Source organism: Electrona antarctica, assembly GCF_951216825.1.
Source record: "Electrona antarctica genome assembly, chromosome: 13".
Taxonomy (NCBI): Eukaryota; Metazoa; Chordata; class Actinopteri; order Myctophiformes; family Myctophidae; genus Electrona; species Electrona antarctica.
Window position 1 is genome coordinate 33,358,487 of NC_136794.1, and position 18,127 is coordinate 33,376,613.

The following is an 18,127-nucleotide window of genomic DNA, read 5'->3' on the forward strand; positions in this document are numbered from 1 at the left end:
CTGCCAATGGTTTGCAGTTTCAAAATATAGTCATAAGAATAGAGAAATAAACAAGAGAAAACAAAGTCGGTTAACAAGACACAATGTCAAATACACTAAATTGAAAATGAGAAATTAGGCACAATATCATAGTCTCTTGTGCAAGTAGAGATACCGTTTATCAGCTGGTGTGTACAGTATATATAAAGACGGCATAATATAGAATCAAGTCTCTTGTGCAAGTCTGAGACAAATATCAGACATACTGTAGATAGCGCCAGTATAGCAGCAATGGAGTGTATTCATAGCCATCTATACGTTAAGTGACAATGGTTGTGTGACGACCTATGTCACCAAGACTGACATGGGGACAGGGCTTCAGCACTTGTACAACAGCCTGATGGTTGACAGGCGAAAACTGCTCCATAGTCTGGTGGAATGGCTTTTGATACATAGCTATCACTTGTCTGGCTGTGGCAGTGCTGCGTACGGGAGAAGAGTATGGAGAAGATACTGTACTTGTCGGTCACAGCGAGAACGTTCAAATTGAATATCGCCTAAATATAGGGAATTCATTTACGCAATGGCAAAACGCAAAACAAAAGTGTGTGTGGTGGGCATCGCCCTCATTTTCTTCCGATGTTCAGTGCTTCCGATGTACTGCTAGGCGGAAGCATTTGGAAACTGTGAGGCAACAGTCTTGTCTCCAGAGACTAACATGATGTGAACGTGATAGGCCGAGGAGATCTCACACCTCCTCCATGCTTCCTGCATTGCCACTCTGTATCTGTTTTATCTTTGGGGTGATGAAAAACCTGATGATATGCAGTGTACATTCATATGAATTCTCTCTATGGCCTTGAACTTGAAGTAGATACAGTACTGTAGGTTACTTGTCTTTTACAAATGTTAACTACATTAATCCTGGAGTCCTTTTTTTTAATATAGTGAAAATAAGACCACCAACGAGCTCACAATGCATCACAAAGTGATGTGTTGTAAATTTGTTGATTTTCAGTTTTGTCATACGACAAATAATCTAAGTTGTTGTTGTTAAGCCAGGAGATTCGAGTGGAGGCAACCTAGAAATGTGCATATAGTTGAGCTGTGTTAATCCTGGTCTCTAAACTACCTTCAACTGGCCAGTCGGAATAACGTGTTCCTTCCACGCGTTACGTGCGGCTGGTGAAACTCCCCCCTGTCCAGTGAAAAGAAGCAGCTTGGACTCCTCATGCATAGAAGGAAGCATGAGGTCAGTCCGCTGCCCCCCCTAATTAGATAATTGACACTGGGTGAAAAAATGGGTTGCAAAATTGTGGGATAAAAATTATAGGTAAAGATAGTTGGTAAAGGTAGTTGAGCTGTGTGGTCCATTGCCTCGTGTTTGGTAGTTTGTTTCAGCTCAAGTGGCTTTGGACATTTTTCGTGCCCTTTGCTGGACAACTTTTCAGACGAGTGACATACAGAAAATGGACAGTAGATCTGTGGTCCCTTCACAGCTCATCTATGCATTACTGGCTAGAACAGCCACAGTGCTCTCTCCTACAGTATTTGAGTTGTCATATAGACATGTGACAGATGTGTGATAAAGATGGGGATGACAGCGGTAAGGGACTGCCTACTGTAAGTGGGCAAAGTGACTCATCTGGACCACCCTTACCCTGCCATATTGGAGTCATTGCGAACATAGCAACTCCATTAATGCCATAGCCTTGTGACCTTTATAGGTAATGGATTTATCATGTTCCAACATGTGATGGCTGACCATAAAAAAATAAAAACACACACACACACACACACACACACACACACACACACACACACACACACACACACACACACACACACACACACACACACACACACACACACACACAGGTTTACATCAGTTACTTACTATTTAGTTACAAGATGCGTTACCTTTCCCAAAACGTTCAGTCCCTCCTTGTAGGATTTTTACCAGTGCAAAGTCTGCAAAGACTGTAGTCATAGTTTTAGTTTATAGTTTATAGTAGTGAAGAAAGGATGGCTTGAATTATATCACAGAACCAAATACTATTTGGCTCTCAAGAGTTATGGAGGTCCTTAGGGTTATTAAAATGAAAAACAGTTAGAGAATCTAGGAAGAAATGGTTCCGGAAACTGTTCTGGTTCTTCAATGTTGGATCCCGTTCCGGATCCCAACCCTACTGGTAATCACAATGTTCGGCCCCATGCAGTCCAGTACGTGTCTCTGAACAAGACAGTTAAACGTTAACGGGTCCTCCCCTAGTGCTCATCATAACCACCTGAGCAACCATCAGCTGGGTGAAGCTGAAAACTGTCCAAGGATTAAATAAAGGTCCACTGCATGCAGTGGTGCCCAACCTTTTCTGGATCAGGGCCCACTTGAAAATCTTGAAAGCGTTCGTGGCACACCCATCTGACCACTTAACACGGCAGCCATTTAGCCATGTGTGAAAGCATGTTTATTTTAATGATCAATCGATCAATCAATTGTGTTCCGGCTTGGATCGATGCAACTAACGTATAGTATACTTTGAGCTCCTCCTATTCATTGGTATCACAACGAAAACGTTTTAGATTAATGCTATAATATCATTAAAATCTTAGTGTTTTGGGGGCCTACTTGCAATATCCTCTCAGGCCCACATGTTGAGAATCACTGGCCTAGCGCAAAAAGCATGTAGAAACCTGAGGCATCAAGCAGGTGTTGACAGCCTAGTGACGAGCAGGGCGGGTTCTAGCCTGCCCCACTAGGGTGGGCAGGCCGAAAATATGGGGGGGCATCCCTGCATACGCCTCATAGCCCCTGAAATGCATAGAAAACTACATCCATCTACTGTATCTTCTCCTTCTTTGACCAACAGTAACCCAATTTCCATCAGCACCCCATGTCGGTTAACAGTACTGATGGCAAATGGTGTTCAGGTGGGTCTAAATTTCCCTAGAAATGCTGCCCACCCAATCAGAAATGATAAATGGTACAGATATTTTATGGTATTTTTTTTATATTGTCTAAAAATATATATTCCCCATGCATGACTTTTGATTGGGTGGGCAGGACGCACGTCTGCCCACCCAATCAAAACCACCCAATCTGACCTCATCAAACCCTGTACATTCAAGACACCCTCCATATGTGGCCAGTACAGAATTCATTCCATAATGTTGATCTGACCTCATCAAACCCTTTACATTCAAGACACCCTCCATATGTGGCCAGTACAGAATTCATTCCATAATGTTGATCTGACCTCATCAAACCCTTTACATTCAAGACACCCTCCATATGTGGCCAGTACAGAATTCATTCCATAATGTTGATCTGACCTCATCAAACCCTTTACATTCAAGACACCCTCCATATATGGCCAGTACAGAATTCATTCCATAATGTTGATCTGACCTCATCAAACCCTCTACATTCAAGACACCCTCCATATGTGGCCAGTACAGAATTCATTCCATAATGTTGATCTGACCTCATCAAACCCTTTACATTCAAGACACCCTCCATATGTGGCCAGTACAGAATTCATTCTTAATGTTGATCTGACCTCATCAAACCCTGTACATTCAAGACACCCTCCATATGCGGCCAGTACAGAATTCATTCCATAATGTTGGTCTGACCACCCATGCCAATAAAGCGGCAGTGCTCGCCCAGCAGTCTGCCGTCACCCAGGCTGCGTGCTCGCTTCTTGCCCTCAGGGCATCTTACTGGTATGTTTCGTATGAGTATAACTTCTGACATCATGTGGGTCATGGGGTTTTTATGCCATCATGCTGATGCCATAATAATCTACGTGGTCTATGGGGATGTCCATTATTCCATTATTATGATGTATGACATACTGTATGACATCAGCCTCTCCACTTATAAAACCCTTGTGATAAAGAGTGAATATTTTAAGAGGCAACCACACTTTCAGTTGCATCTTTATAGTTCACCTTACTCCCTCTTTCCTTCTCCTCGTGTCCCCTCTCCTCTTTTTATCTATCTTCTCCCTTGCCCTCTGATCTCCCTCTCCTTAACCAATTCTACCCTCTCGCTCTGTCTCTCTCTCTCTCTCTCTCTCTCGCTCTCTCTCTCTCTCTCTCCCCCCTCTAATGGAATTCAAGGTGACAAGTTCATGTTGTCGTCTGCAGTCCCTTTCTCCTGACCTACTTTCACTGTGTTATATAGAGTATAGACCACTGCAGCACACACAATAGTTATTCGGTGACACACACACACACACACACACACACAAACACACACACACACACACACACACACACACACACACACACACACACACACACACACACACACACACACACACACACACACACACACACACACACACACACCAAACTCGTAGGTACAAGTGCACTGCTTACAGTGAACACTGAGCACTGAACACTCCAGTATTCTCGTGTCCTGCAACCCAGGCACACACAGACACAGACAGCGCACTAAAATACATCCCCCTCTTTTGGATTGTGAATAAGGTAGCTGTAGCTGATGCTCTGGTCCTTATTGACTTTCGAGCAAGCATACAATGAATCACAGTTCCTAGTTCAGCAGCGTCACAGGCAACCAGCAGTAATGAGTTGAAGAGTCACAGTGCACAATGTCCCTGTGACCTCACAGGATTAGTCACTGGGGGCTGAGCTAAAACATAGGGCTGCAACAACAATCGATTATTACGTTAATCACAATTATTTGTGTGAAACGTAATGGTAGGGTAAGTGATTTTCTTTGGTTAAAGGAGAATTCCATGGTAGAAGGCTTTCTTACCTTTCTTTGTAGTTGTTACGTCCCCACCAAAGAGGTCCAGGTGTTTTTTTGTGCAAAAACTCCTTATTGGCTATTTCCCCTACCATAAGCCCTCAATGAATTGCATTGAATTGAATGGGGCTATGGGGTGTTGTGCTAATTCGCTTATTTCCATCAAAATAAGTAGTAAAGTGTGCCGCTTGGGATATTATTTACATTATGAAGAGAGGATATATACAAAAATATAATATTTTTTTAATGGAAATAAGCGAAATAAGCGAATTAGCACAACACCCCATAGCCCCATTCAATTCCCATTCAATGCAATTCATTGAGGGCTTATGGTAGGGGAAATAGCCAATAAGGAGCTTTTGCACTAAATAACACCTGGACCTCTTTGGTGGGGACGTAACAACTACAAAGAAAGGTAAGAAAGCCTTTTAGTATGGAATTCTCCTTTAACATGAATGTTAATAGTGCTCATAGAGTGTTCAGCATCAGGAGTCGCGTGTCTCTCCAGATCTTTATTAAACAGAAAATGCATTTTCAGGTCAGGATACCAATTATGACCAGTATGATTAAACAAGTGGAATTGGAAGTGATGGCATAAAGAAATGAGTAGACCATATTTGAACTAGAACACTATAAAACAAAAATCAAGCTGATAAAGTGGCACTCTCTCCTGATTGGCTGAAATGTTGTCACCTACATGAACATTTATTTTCTGTTTAGCAAACAGCTGCTTGCCCTCTTCATATTTTTGGATGAAAGGGTCACAAATAAGTGTTGCCATGTCTGCTTATTATAAGTGACATTGGGCTTGTTTTTCTGTAAAGTCGCTTGTAAATTTTGTTACAGTAGCTGCGGTTTTGTGAGTTTGTTCCTAAAGTGCATGTATATAGTTTCTTATTTGGGCTTGTTTCCTAATGTTGTTTATAAACCAGTGGTATCTATAAGCTCACAAAGCATCATTGTGAGATTGTAGATCAGCTATTTTGAAATAGCCGTACCCTTGTTGCTTCTTTTGGACTTATTTTAGACCTGGTTGCTTATTGTAACCCACTGGCCTGGGCCACAGATCGAAGGGTGTCAGACATGTAGGAAGGGCTTGAGTGAGGGGGGGGGGGGGGGGGGGGGGTGCGTGTGTGCGTGTGTGTGCGTGTGCATGTGTGCGTGTGTGCGCGTGTGTGTGTGCGCGTGTGCGGTGTCGGGGTGAGTCTGAATGGATGAGGTGCAATTCAGCAAGACGATAAATAATGGGGAAGGTGAACAACAGCGGTTCCAGTGAAAAATGAAATACCTTGTGGGTCCATTTGTACTCTACTGGATTAAACTAACACAGGGAGAGTGAAGAAGACTTTTTATTTACCTAAAAAGTGTGTTACTTAATCAGATACTGTACTGCTTCAACATTTTTCAGCCCAAGGACCCCTTAACTGATGGAGAGATGAAGTAGGGATGCTCACTACATATTGTATAAAAGATTACATTTGTTCATTTCATATAGATTCCAAGACCTGTACAACAGCACTATCATCAGTTCATTTTAGATTCATGTTGGTGAACTATGATAAATAATGGAAAGTAGAAAACATTCTTTTACACAAAAAACAGTTTTTTTCCAGTCAAAGTAAAATGTGTGACTGTTATACAAAGCAGAATGTACCCAGGTCTAAAATGTAATATGATACATGTTGGTGGTTTGCCAATGGATAGAAGCATGTGCATAATTTAGCAAATACATTGTCTGAAGTATTATTCTAGTCATTGTTTTCCTAAATGGTGGCTGTGGGTAAGATGAACCAAATGTCTGGGGGTAAATTGAGCCAATTTTCTTAATGTGAATCACTATTCATATTTTTTGAGTGGTGTAAACCACTCCTACGACTGGCTTTGTTAGTTTACGTGTCTGTCTGTCTGTGCTCAAAAAATGAGCATGGTTGCTACGGTCACCCAGTTCACCCGGGTGTGATTTCATTACGTCAGACATTACGTCAGACCACAGCTGATGAGGCTATATAAGACATTACACCACTCAGTTCACACGGGTGTGATTTTCTTATTAAGTCTTTGCTTCTCAAATTATGCTGAATGAATTACCTTTAATTTGGATGTTTGCAAATGTTTGCAAATTTGCTATATTGTATTAACAATATTGCAAATATTATAAGGTTCTGAATAACAAACTTTATTTAATTGTCTTTATATTGTTTAAATAATAAATAAACAAATAAATAAGACTATTTGCTAAAGGGAAAACTGTTATTAAATTATTTTCAATAAGTGAATACATTATCTGTTCAAGTTTAAGCTCTTTACATTAAAATATCATGTGGTTCAACTTACCCCTTGACTTGGATCAACTTACCCCTTACCTGGGGCAAATTGAGCCACATGGCCACTTTTTTTAAAAGGTCATATTTTCATGGCCCTTTGTCATAGATGCTTACTCATCATTTCAATTGCTAGAAGACATCCTGAAATATGTGTAGATCATTAGATTGTACTGCCATCTCATTTTGCCTTGCTTCCAGGACAAAAAGTGGTTCATCTTACCCCGTTCTCCCCTATTGATATTATCAGTTATATTGATGATCAGTCTTGACTAAATATGGTGGGTCAGCGGAACAGACACAAAATTCACAAAGTCAAAATATTAACAAAATGTAAAACTAATGTTTAGGGATTTACTTCCTTGGCCTTCTGGCAGCATGCCATGCACAAGACGTTTGACTCTGATCAATGTAGAGGTTTGGTACAGGCGTACGCAAATGTTGGGGACATACAGATGAATGCTCTTCTAGAAGGCTCGTTTTAACTATTAATCATGCACCAGAGCTTAACGGGCATTTTAACTCATGGTCAAATGAGAAACTGTTCAGAAGCATTATTATAGCGTTATGCTCGACCGAGCCAAATGTGCCAGCTGGTACCCCAGAAGTAGAGACAATAATAAACATTGAAAGGTCCACTTCTGGGCCATTTTCAACCCATGTTCATATAAATGGTCCTCACTATTGTTCATTATATGGCACCATTTCAGCAGGAAGATCTTTCCAGGAAGATGAAGTTCTGTTTTAACTAACATGGAATCCCCAACCGATAATAACCGATAATTTCTGAACTGTCCACAGTCCACCAATATACTGTATGACACGAGTAGTGAGTAGTTGGAAATTGTGCCATCTTATTATGAGTAATGGTTATTATTAGTAACGACCACTTGTTACCACTGTTATGGTAAGGTTACAAATGGGTGAAGTGCTCCTTTACACTACTCAGAATAACTCTAGACATAACTGTAACAACCAGCTAAACTGACCACATCACACATAGTTTTTCATAATATTGTCAAATAGATTAGGAAATGATGTAGGGGCGGTCCTTTCACGCAACTCACATTCCGTATTTGCTATTTGGACTTGGACCTAACTCATGAGATCATCTCTGCTTAAATCCCTGAGGACACTACGCATGTCTGTTTTTACATCCCTGAGGACACTATACGCATGTCTGTTTCTACTGTGTCTTTTTGGGAGCACTGCACAGTTGGACTTTATGGGTCAGGCTGGGGAACACGAGAAAGAAACACAGAGAGAGAGGTTAGAGAAGGGACAAAGACAAGAAGCTGCAAGTACAAGTGACAGCCCCCCCCCCCCTTCCCCATTTCCAGTCTACATCCAGGGAGAATTCAGCACCTCTCTGGCAATCTCATGTGCTTCCAACACCATTCCATCTTTCTCCATTTATCCCCCTCTCTCTCTTTCTCTCTCTATCTGTCATCTGTCTGACGTTATTGTCTCCAATGGGAGTATGTTTTCCACTCCGTCTGTCCGTCCGTTCGTCCGTCCGTCCGTGCGCCCGCGAACATTGCTGGCCAACAATAACCTATGGTACCTGACCTGGCGGATCTAGTTGAATATTCAGCCGTAGAGGGCACGGCGGCACAGTCGGTAGAGCTGTCACCTCACAGCTACACGGTCCTGGGTTAGAGTCCCGCTGGGGACGCCGTGGGCGTGTTCTCTCCTCCGCGTCTGGTTGGAATAACGTGTTCCTTCCACGCGCTACGTCCGGCCAGGGAAACTCCCCCGTCAGGTGAAAAGAAGCAGATTGGACTCCTCATGCATAGAAGGAAGCATGAGGTCAGTCCGCTGCCCTCCCCAGGTTGGCAGAGGAAATGGTCTATTATTTGATTGTTTAATGTTATTGTGTCCTTGTTATTAATGCATATTCTTTCCTTGGGACTGTTTATGGCCTTGCTATTGGTTAATCTTCAGGCCTCTGTACTGATGATGTCTGTTTGATTTTGTTCACTCCAAAGCCATTGAGATTACGTTACAGGTTCATTCATGAAGTTCATGTATCATCAGGCGTGTTTCATAATAATGATACAGCGATAATAACTAGAACAATACTGTTCCTGAAGAAACACTGTGGGCTCGAGTGCCTCGCTACAGTATGATCTCACATAGGGGCCAAATATAGAACTAGAAATGCACTCTGTCGAGGTGCCAACTTGCACCTTGCACACAAGTAGGCCATGGATGTACTTGTGTGCAAGCATAGCGCGCAAGTACTGCTACTAACTAATGTCCATTACAACTGCTGAAAATCCCTTAGACCTGTTATTGACCTTATACCAACGTTGAAACATACCTTAGTTCACCATCAACAGCCAATAAGGGACCACCATTCTTACCCCGACATACAGTATATACACCAAACCTACCTTAGTTACATCATCAGCCAATCCCTGATTGGCCCATCGACGCCACCGACATACGCAGCCGATTACAGTGTGTGTGTGTGTGTGTGTGTGTGTGTGTGTGTGTGTGTGTGTGTGTGTGTGTGTGTGTGTGTGTGTGTGTGTGTGTGTGTGTGTGTGTGTGTGTGTGTGTGACTGTGTGTGTGTGTGACTGTGTGTGTGTGTGTGTGTGTGTGTGTGTGTGTGACTGTGTGACTGTGTGTGTGTGTGTGTGTGTGTGTGTGTGTGTGTGTGTGTGTGTGTGACTGTGTGTGTGTGTGTGTGTGTGTGTGTGTGTGACTGTGTGTGTGTGTGTGTGTGTGTGTGTGTGACAGTGTGTGTGACTGTGAGATAATAAGGGTTCCTAACAATATCAATATCACTCTTGAATCTGTGTGTGTGCGTGTGCGCACACAGATGTCACAGTGAGTCACATTGTGTATCTATTTAAGCTGCTGTGTAATCTGTTCCTGTTTATATTTGCCTATCTCTTTGTAGCGCTCTCTGTCCCCCTTTCATTGTGTGTGTGTGTGTGTGTGCAAACGCCCTGCATACAGTGACAGTGTGTTGTGTGTTGTGTGCCCGTAAGGAACCAATGACATGGCATGAACCCAGCTGCACTAGCACAGATAACTATCTCCCTCTGCACGTGTGTGTGTGTGTGTGTGTGTGTGTGTGTGTGTGTGTGTGTGTGTGTGTGTGTGTGTGTGTGTGTGTGTGTGTGTGTGTGTGTGTGTGTGTGTGTGTGTGTGTGTGTGTGTGTGTGTGTGTGTGTGTGTGTGTGTGTGTGTGTGTGTTTCTATCTATGACAGAGCTCCCTCTTTCTCTCTCTTTTGCTATCGGATAACTCTTTCATTTGATTTGAAAAGCATTGAAACCATTAAATCAAGGATTACCCAAGAAAGTCCTGAGACTTATTTCCATTGAGGTCCTCTCACAGTCAACAGGTTAATAAGTTAAAAGTTGCTGTTCAGTTGTTTGGTTTCAGGCCTTTGTAGTCCAATTGCACAACTCCAAAAGTGGCATATTGCATAAGAGTTACTGTTAGTTGTTGCAATAGCGTGAATGGATAACGGCAGCAACAAAGTGAAGTCACTAACCGCTAACATTTCTGACACAGCCTTTCATTTCCAGGGAACATCAACCATCAAACTGGGGTTCCTCAAATTGCTCAAAATGAAAAAGGTTGAGAATCTATGCATTATGTCATGAAAAGCATGTTAAAGGGAAGCTATAACAGTTTATCTCTAACCATTTTGTTTGAGGGCTAATGCTCCATCAGGGGCCATAACATTGAGCAGTCTTCTTGTGTGACTCCGAAAGTGTGCAAAGAAGTGTCCATCAAGGACATCCCTTGAGGACAGTCTGTGAATGTGAAAACTACAACCCTTATACTTACTAGCACAAACATGAGTAATACCATCCATTTCCCTGACCTTGTCCTTGTTTGCTGTGTTCGTAGCAACAACTATTCTGAAAGACGATGGGAGACTATAGACCATAAATCTAGAGCCAGACCAGGTGCTACACTTTTTGGTCCGATGCCTTATATTTTTACGAAGGTCTCCGACACTCAAAGACATGCCTGATGATGAGGAGTCACCATGTCATGGTTCCCAAACCCCCACCGGCACATACAGATGTGTCTTCTTGGTCTTTCCATCACTGCAACATCAATGGAGAAAAGACATTTCAATGCTGAGATTTCACTAATTGCAATATTTTGTAACAAAAAGGCCTTGTGCACTCCTACAAGGACAGGTGCGCCTTAGTTTCTATGTCAGTACTATGACATCTGTACTATCATGTCGTCATCATCTCCATATTTGGGCAGACTGCACACCCGACACCTCACTCCCTCTTGTGGAGTCTATATAAGCACTTAGCACGCGGAAACGCTTCATTTTTTGTCACAGAGCTATAGTCTGTTTCTATCCATTTTGATGTTGCGCTGGACGGCGCGCCTGAAAGGACCAAAGAGATACAGCTATGCTGCCATTGCCGTGGGACACAAGGCGTACAGGAGCTGCTGCACCGAGTCCTGCAGCATGCATCCGGTCGACGTGCACATATTCAACGCGGTGTATTTGCAGATGAAGTTGCCCCTCGTGAAAACCGGGAGAGAGGAATGTCCCCTCGATGTTCCCTCCGTTCGTTGGGGCCACACAGCAGTGCTGGTAGAAGACACTGTCTACATATGGGGCGGGCGTACTTATTACGTGGACAAGTACTGCAATGTGCTTTATACATTCGATGTTGACAACCACAGATGGTCCAGACCGCAGATGTCTGGGACTGTTCCGGAGGCCAGGCACAGCCACACGGCCTGTGTCTTGGAGAAGGTCATGTATATTTTTGGAGGGTACACCCAGCTGACTGGATGCACTAATGACATCTACAAGTTGGACACCACCACGACAGTCTGGTCTTTGATTGACACCAGAGGAACTTTGGCACCCGCTTCATTGTGTCACTCTGCCACCATCATCGGGACAAAAATGTTTGTATTTGGGGGTCAAGGGCCCGAATACAAGAACCCCTACAACAGCATCAGGGTGTTCGACACGGAGACGAACCTTTGGCTGAGCACACCTTCTGCACAGCTTCTTTCGGAAGGACGCTGGGGTCATTCAGCCTTTGCCTACAATGGAGAGCTGTACATATTTGGTGGCAAAAGCATTAACCAGACCTTCAATGATCTGTGGAAATTCAATCCAACGACCTACTCCTGGAAGAGAGTTGAGCCCAAGGGAAAAGGCCCACAATGTCAGACATCTAGGATGTGCTGTTGCATGGTGGGAGATCATATCATCCTCTTTGGAGGATGGTGCCCAGTCGATAACTTGTACATCCTAGACTTAAGTCCTAGTCTGCAGATGTTATGCAAGCTAGCAGTGACTCAGTACAATTTCAAGCAGTCAGGCCTCTCGCATAACATCAGGTGGGAACTGGCAGCCATGACGTGCAACGATGATTTTTGTAGAATCTGTGGTGCCAACTAAAGCCATGGGTGAAATCGCCTTTGGCTTTGCTGTTAGAGCCCCCTCAATGTGTGCTTCAAATCTGGGGTAGATTGACGCTGCATTCATGATCTTTGACATTTTTTGAAAAATGGGCCACCCCCGCAAATTGTGGAAGGCAATCATTGCCAATCGAAATGGAATGGTGAGTTTTGAACAAAATCTGTAGGAGTATAGCAAAACGTGCCTTTTGAAGAAAATGCTAAATTATGGGAAATGTAGGCAGAAATGGGCATGGACTATACGGGAGTTACGTCATGATTCAACAATTTCCTTTTTATTGTATATGATCTATGGTTCATATTCAAGTTATAGGCCAAAAACACAAAGCAGCCTAATATAGCTCTACCATGAGGTCGGTTTGAAAATGGGTTGAGTGTCTTCCTTGGCCTGAGTGTGAATGTAATGTTTGTATGCTTGCTGCATTACATCATAGATACGTCATAGACAACTGACGTCACCGTGTCTGATCCACAATGGAGCCACGCTGTTTCCATGTGGATCCTCACATGATTTTGATTTTTTATTCTTATTTGAATACTTCTCCCATCTTTGAAGAGTACCCACTTTTTTACTTTAGCATAACCAAAACGATTGTTCTTAAAGACAAGCTGAAATTGTCTTTTGACAGTATTTTAACTTCTACATTGTGACATATTTCCTTGAAACACAAGGTATTTTATAATAGAAGGTATGGTCATCTACGTCATTATCTCTATCCAGCTATTCCAGCTGGCATATTTGTTTGCTCTTTCTGAGGCAAACTGTCTTCCTCTGTCTTCCGGAAGGTCGATGGAATGAATCATTTTACTCAACAAGAGCCAGGTGGACCAGCTCATGAACACTTTCTGAATGACTGTGACCTTTGTAAAATAAGTCAGTTCAGGAAAATAAAATAAGACATATTACACGTTGTTTTCTGCTGTGTTGCTTTTTGATGTGTGCACTATATATATTTTATTGAGGTTTCTAAAGAGCACAAAGTATGTTTCTGATTCTGAACCGATTATAGGACACAGGTTGCCATCATTCAGAAGTACTGTTTGTTCATAAGCTGGTACCGCGGCTCTCATTGACTGCAATGCATTCCACCAAACTTCCGGTTCCAGTTTGCCTCCCATGTGTGTCACTGGTTCATGCCTGGCATCGAGCTTTTTCCTTATTCCTTTATTTAATTGCCCTTGGTAGGCATGTAACGATTTATCGTGAGACGATTAAAATAAATCAATTGATTGATTGAATACTGTATTAACAGTTTGCCAAAAAAGCACAGAGGTACAAATAAAAGGCTTGAACCCAAGAAAGCCTATGGGTACTGTGTATGCAATGAATTGAGATTCAGAGCAGAATAGGTTGACCGGACATATCAGTTAGCAGAGAGCTGGGTCAAAGGGTTTGCCGGCATGGAGCATTTATTTTGAACCTCCAGAGATCGGATACGGACTGCCCATCACCAACTGTGTGAGTGCTCATCTTGGTCATGGAAGCTACCATGACCTGCAGGCAGGTCAACTCAAATTAGATAGTTTCAGTGATGGAAAAAGTACTCTGATTCATTTTATTTTTTTATTTTGTTTAACTTCAATAACAGTAGCAATACTGCATTATTAAAACAAATAATAATCTCAACTAAAGTTAAACGGTATGACGGCAATTTACATCCACGTATATGATAACAGCATCCTAAGGTTAGCAAGGAATATCACCTCTAATACTAAGCATGTGTTGTATGGAGAATATAGGTTGCTGCCTTCAGGAAGGAGATATGGTGTACCAGCATACAATAAGGTCAGACTAGACTAGGTCCTTTGTCCACCAGTCGACTTTAAGGCTTAATCAGGAGTTGTAGTAGCCACGGGGTAATCTAGGCAGTGGATATTGCTCTTGTCTTCATGTCTTTATGTATTTAAATTGTCTTGTTGTTTGTGTTATGTCAAATGTGTGTATATGTGTTCTGCATACTTGGCTGCTGGGTCGCAAGACAAATTTCAGTGTGAACTGACAATAAAGTACTATATCATATCATATCAATTTAAACTTATCACTGTGTGTGTGTGTGCGCGCGCAAATCTCTTCTCTTGCGGTGTACAAAGCTCATAACATTCGCAGAACGCATGCATTGAAAAGAATGGAGGGGGGAAACCGTCTTCCTGTCACTCTCTTGTGTATACTATCTACTAAGTCCTGGTACTTGTTTTTCAGCTGAATCAAGTTCCTTCCCTAAAGTTGGCCCTCATCCTCCCAGCTGTCATTGTTTAGCAACCCCAGCTCCACTCCATAGAGTTGCTGTCGGGCAGGAACCTTGTATCTCCATATTTCAACTTGTTCAAGTTTTTGCTTGGTTTGTTAGGTTTTTTTTCTTCTTCTTGTGAATTAATGGACTACTTTACCCTACAAGACTCACTAAAAAGTAGAGAAAATAACCCATTTACGATTTTGAAAATGAAAGCTATATAGACGCTAGTTTTTTAGACATTATTTTGTCAATGAAAAGTATTTACAAGGGCTTGTGATCGAATATTAACTATACAGGGTTTGGGTCCGGAACTGGAGGAACCAGATCCAACATTGAGCATCCGGAATCGGTTCCATAACATTTGCAAACGTTTCCGGAAGGGGTTTATCACACTGTCCAAGCTCATATATGTGGACCTGTAACTCTGAGTTATAGACCTGTAAGAGTCCAAACAATCTCCTTCGTTGCAGGAATCTGACCAAACCAGGCCTGACGTCGAAATTAAAAAAACGTTCGCTCTGAAAGAATATTATATTCAAAGATTTGTGCCACATTTTTACGATTTTTCAAAAATAGCAGACCTACAAGCTCGTAGCGCGCCACTCGGTGGCGCGCTATGAGCTTGTAGATCTGCTATTTTTCAATAGCTAAAGTATAACATAATGCTTAGTTAAAACACCAAAAGGGGTTCCCGTCCAGAATGGGTTAAGACGGAATCGTTAAGGAACCTTGTTGGAATCATTAACACCCTAAATAATATGACTACATTGGATCTATTGAAACACGGGTTATAATGTTTTCTCCCCCATTTCCTAGAAACTAAGAGTTTTGGACATACAAGGTTTCTGCTGGACAGTGGCGATATGCTTGCCATCAGCAGAACTTGGCTGTGTGTGTGTCTTATCAGCAGTGCTATTTTGCACCGATATGGAAAGCAATAAGTGGGCTGTATAAGAGGAGAGTCAGCTCTACGCGTGGCCAATCTCACACCGCCATCACAATATCCCGTCACTCTGCGTGCATGTGTGCGTGCGTGCGTGCGTGCACACACACACACACACACACACACACACACACACACACACACACACACACACACACACACACACACACACATGCGCATGCACACACACGCACAGCTATCTGATAGAACAGGCATGCTAACCTGGACTTTTTCACAGAGAGGTTTACGGCATTGATATACAAATAAATACACTAGGTGGTTGGCTAGCACACGCACATATACATGTTGCTAGACTTTTGAGGATATTATATTACATTACATTTTTAACCCTAAGGCCTGAATTTGTGCATTTTGAGCGAGTCTCAGAAAATTTCCGATCTACGACCTCACAACATGTTGCAGCGTGACATGTAAACATTGATCCACCTGAATCACTTCCTCATGCTAAACCTATACATTTTTAAACAGTAAAACAACCATTTCAATTGTGAGGAGGACCAGGAACATTGTCAATCTCGAATGCTACTATTCTTGTGGGCACATTTGTCCCGGGCCTCAAAAGTATGGTAAAGTATGCACACATGCACGGCACGCATTGCACGGACGGCACGCAGGCACACACACATTGGTTTCCCCAGCCTCTGACCCCAGCCATCACTACTCGGTCTAAATCCAAAACCTAACCCAAATTCTAACCTACAGTAAGTCCCAACTATAAATTCACACCTCTGAAAACGTAGCCATGAAAAACATCCTGGCATTGTGGGGGGTTTCCTCAACTTCCCGTCTTTGTGAGGACATTAAGGTCCTCTTATAGATAGGTTTACAGGAGAATCTACCCATATGCCGGCAGCCCGGCACGTACACACACACACACACACACACACACACACACACACACAGATCCCAGGGAGGACACGCTGTGCTGCAACACAAAGGCCAAGGCTAATTAAAGAAGGGATATTTGAATCAGAGGAGCCACACATTGAGAAAACAGTGAGCCCTGCTCCGCTCATATCCTCTGATAATACACATATAGACACACTGAGATGCCACGCACGCTCGCACACACACACCTTGGTTACTCATTCTCTTTACAGTCCTGGTTTGAGACAGATATTATTATAGTGAGTACACATTGAGTCATCATGGTGGAGAATGCGTCTAGTCCCTGCCTCGGATATAGCCACACAATGACTTACACGCACTCAATTGTTTTGACCCAGATAGATAGATGGATAGAGAGACAGTCAGACAGATCAATATGCAGATTTAACCCTATATTGAACCTGAGTCCGAATGCCTTTTAAATCAGTAGTTTTCACATTTGTTTTGTTACACTTTTAAAAAAAAATGTATTTTTTTTTAAAATAGCAGATGTACTGTACATCTGTACAAGCCTGTACTTCGTGCAGCGTGGCACCAAGCAACGCTCTGACGCTACAATACACACACGTGTGTGTGTGTGTGTGTGTGTGTGTGTGTGTGTGTGTGTGTGTGTGTGTGTGTGTGTGTGTGTGTGTGTGTGTGTGTGTGTGTGTGTGTGTGTGTGTGTGTGTGTGTGTGTGTGTGTGTGTGTGTGTGTGTGTGTGTGTGTGTGTGTGTGTGTGTGTCCATCAGTTTATGTCAGGGCCTTGAGGGCAAGCACAGCATAACTGTAAGACTCCTTGTTAATTCTAGATTCCCCCTATTATACAGACAGTGACTGCCTATAAAATAATGCAATTTTGTTTCAAGGATAAGTTCAAAAAGTAACTCTTGGGGCTTTTGGAATGGGAAAAAAAGAAAACAAATATATATATATGAAAATAATAACTATATGATATTGGATTTTCTGAAAATACGAGGGATAAAAGTCATCTAAATGTTTTTAAGAGACTTCTCCTCAACCTCTCACAAGGCCACATCAGCCTTGCTTGTATCCCAAACTGCCCAGAGCTGTCAACAAGTTAGTGCAACTATAGACTGGATTCACAGTGTAATGACTCCTGCTGGGCCGTGCGGATGGGTTTTCACTGCCTGTGAAAATACAAGGACGGATTACACAGAGGGAGGTTTATGTAAGAATCCTGCTGTAGATTTATTACTACTTCACTGTGAGTCAATCCACCACAAAGCGTTGCATTACAGTGTCCTCGACTCTTTGGACCTGCGGGAGCTCGGTGACCAAATTATGAATGTATAGGATGCAACAGTTAATCGAACCAATCGATTCGATTGATTGTTTAAAAAACTATAGATGGATGGATGGATGGATGGATAGATGGATGGATATAGATTTTAATCAAATAATGCTATCTTTGCTACAATGTTTATTATAGTTCGTATGCACCTCCATAAAACAGGGTTTAAAAAAGTTATTGAAAGCACTGAAATACAATAAGACAGAGGGAGTAAAACAGCATAAGAGATACAAGAT

General features: G+C 42.4%; 1 long non-coding RNA gene across 2 annotated transcripts in view; it reads left to right on the plus strand.

Moving 5' to 3' along the window:
* The window catches only part of LOC306935472, a 146,094-nt gene that overhangs the window by 70,592 nt on the left and 57,375 nt on the right, over positions 1 to 18,127 (plus strand). The gene's annotated exons all lie outside the window — the stretch shown is intronic.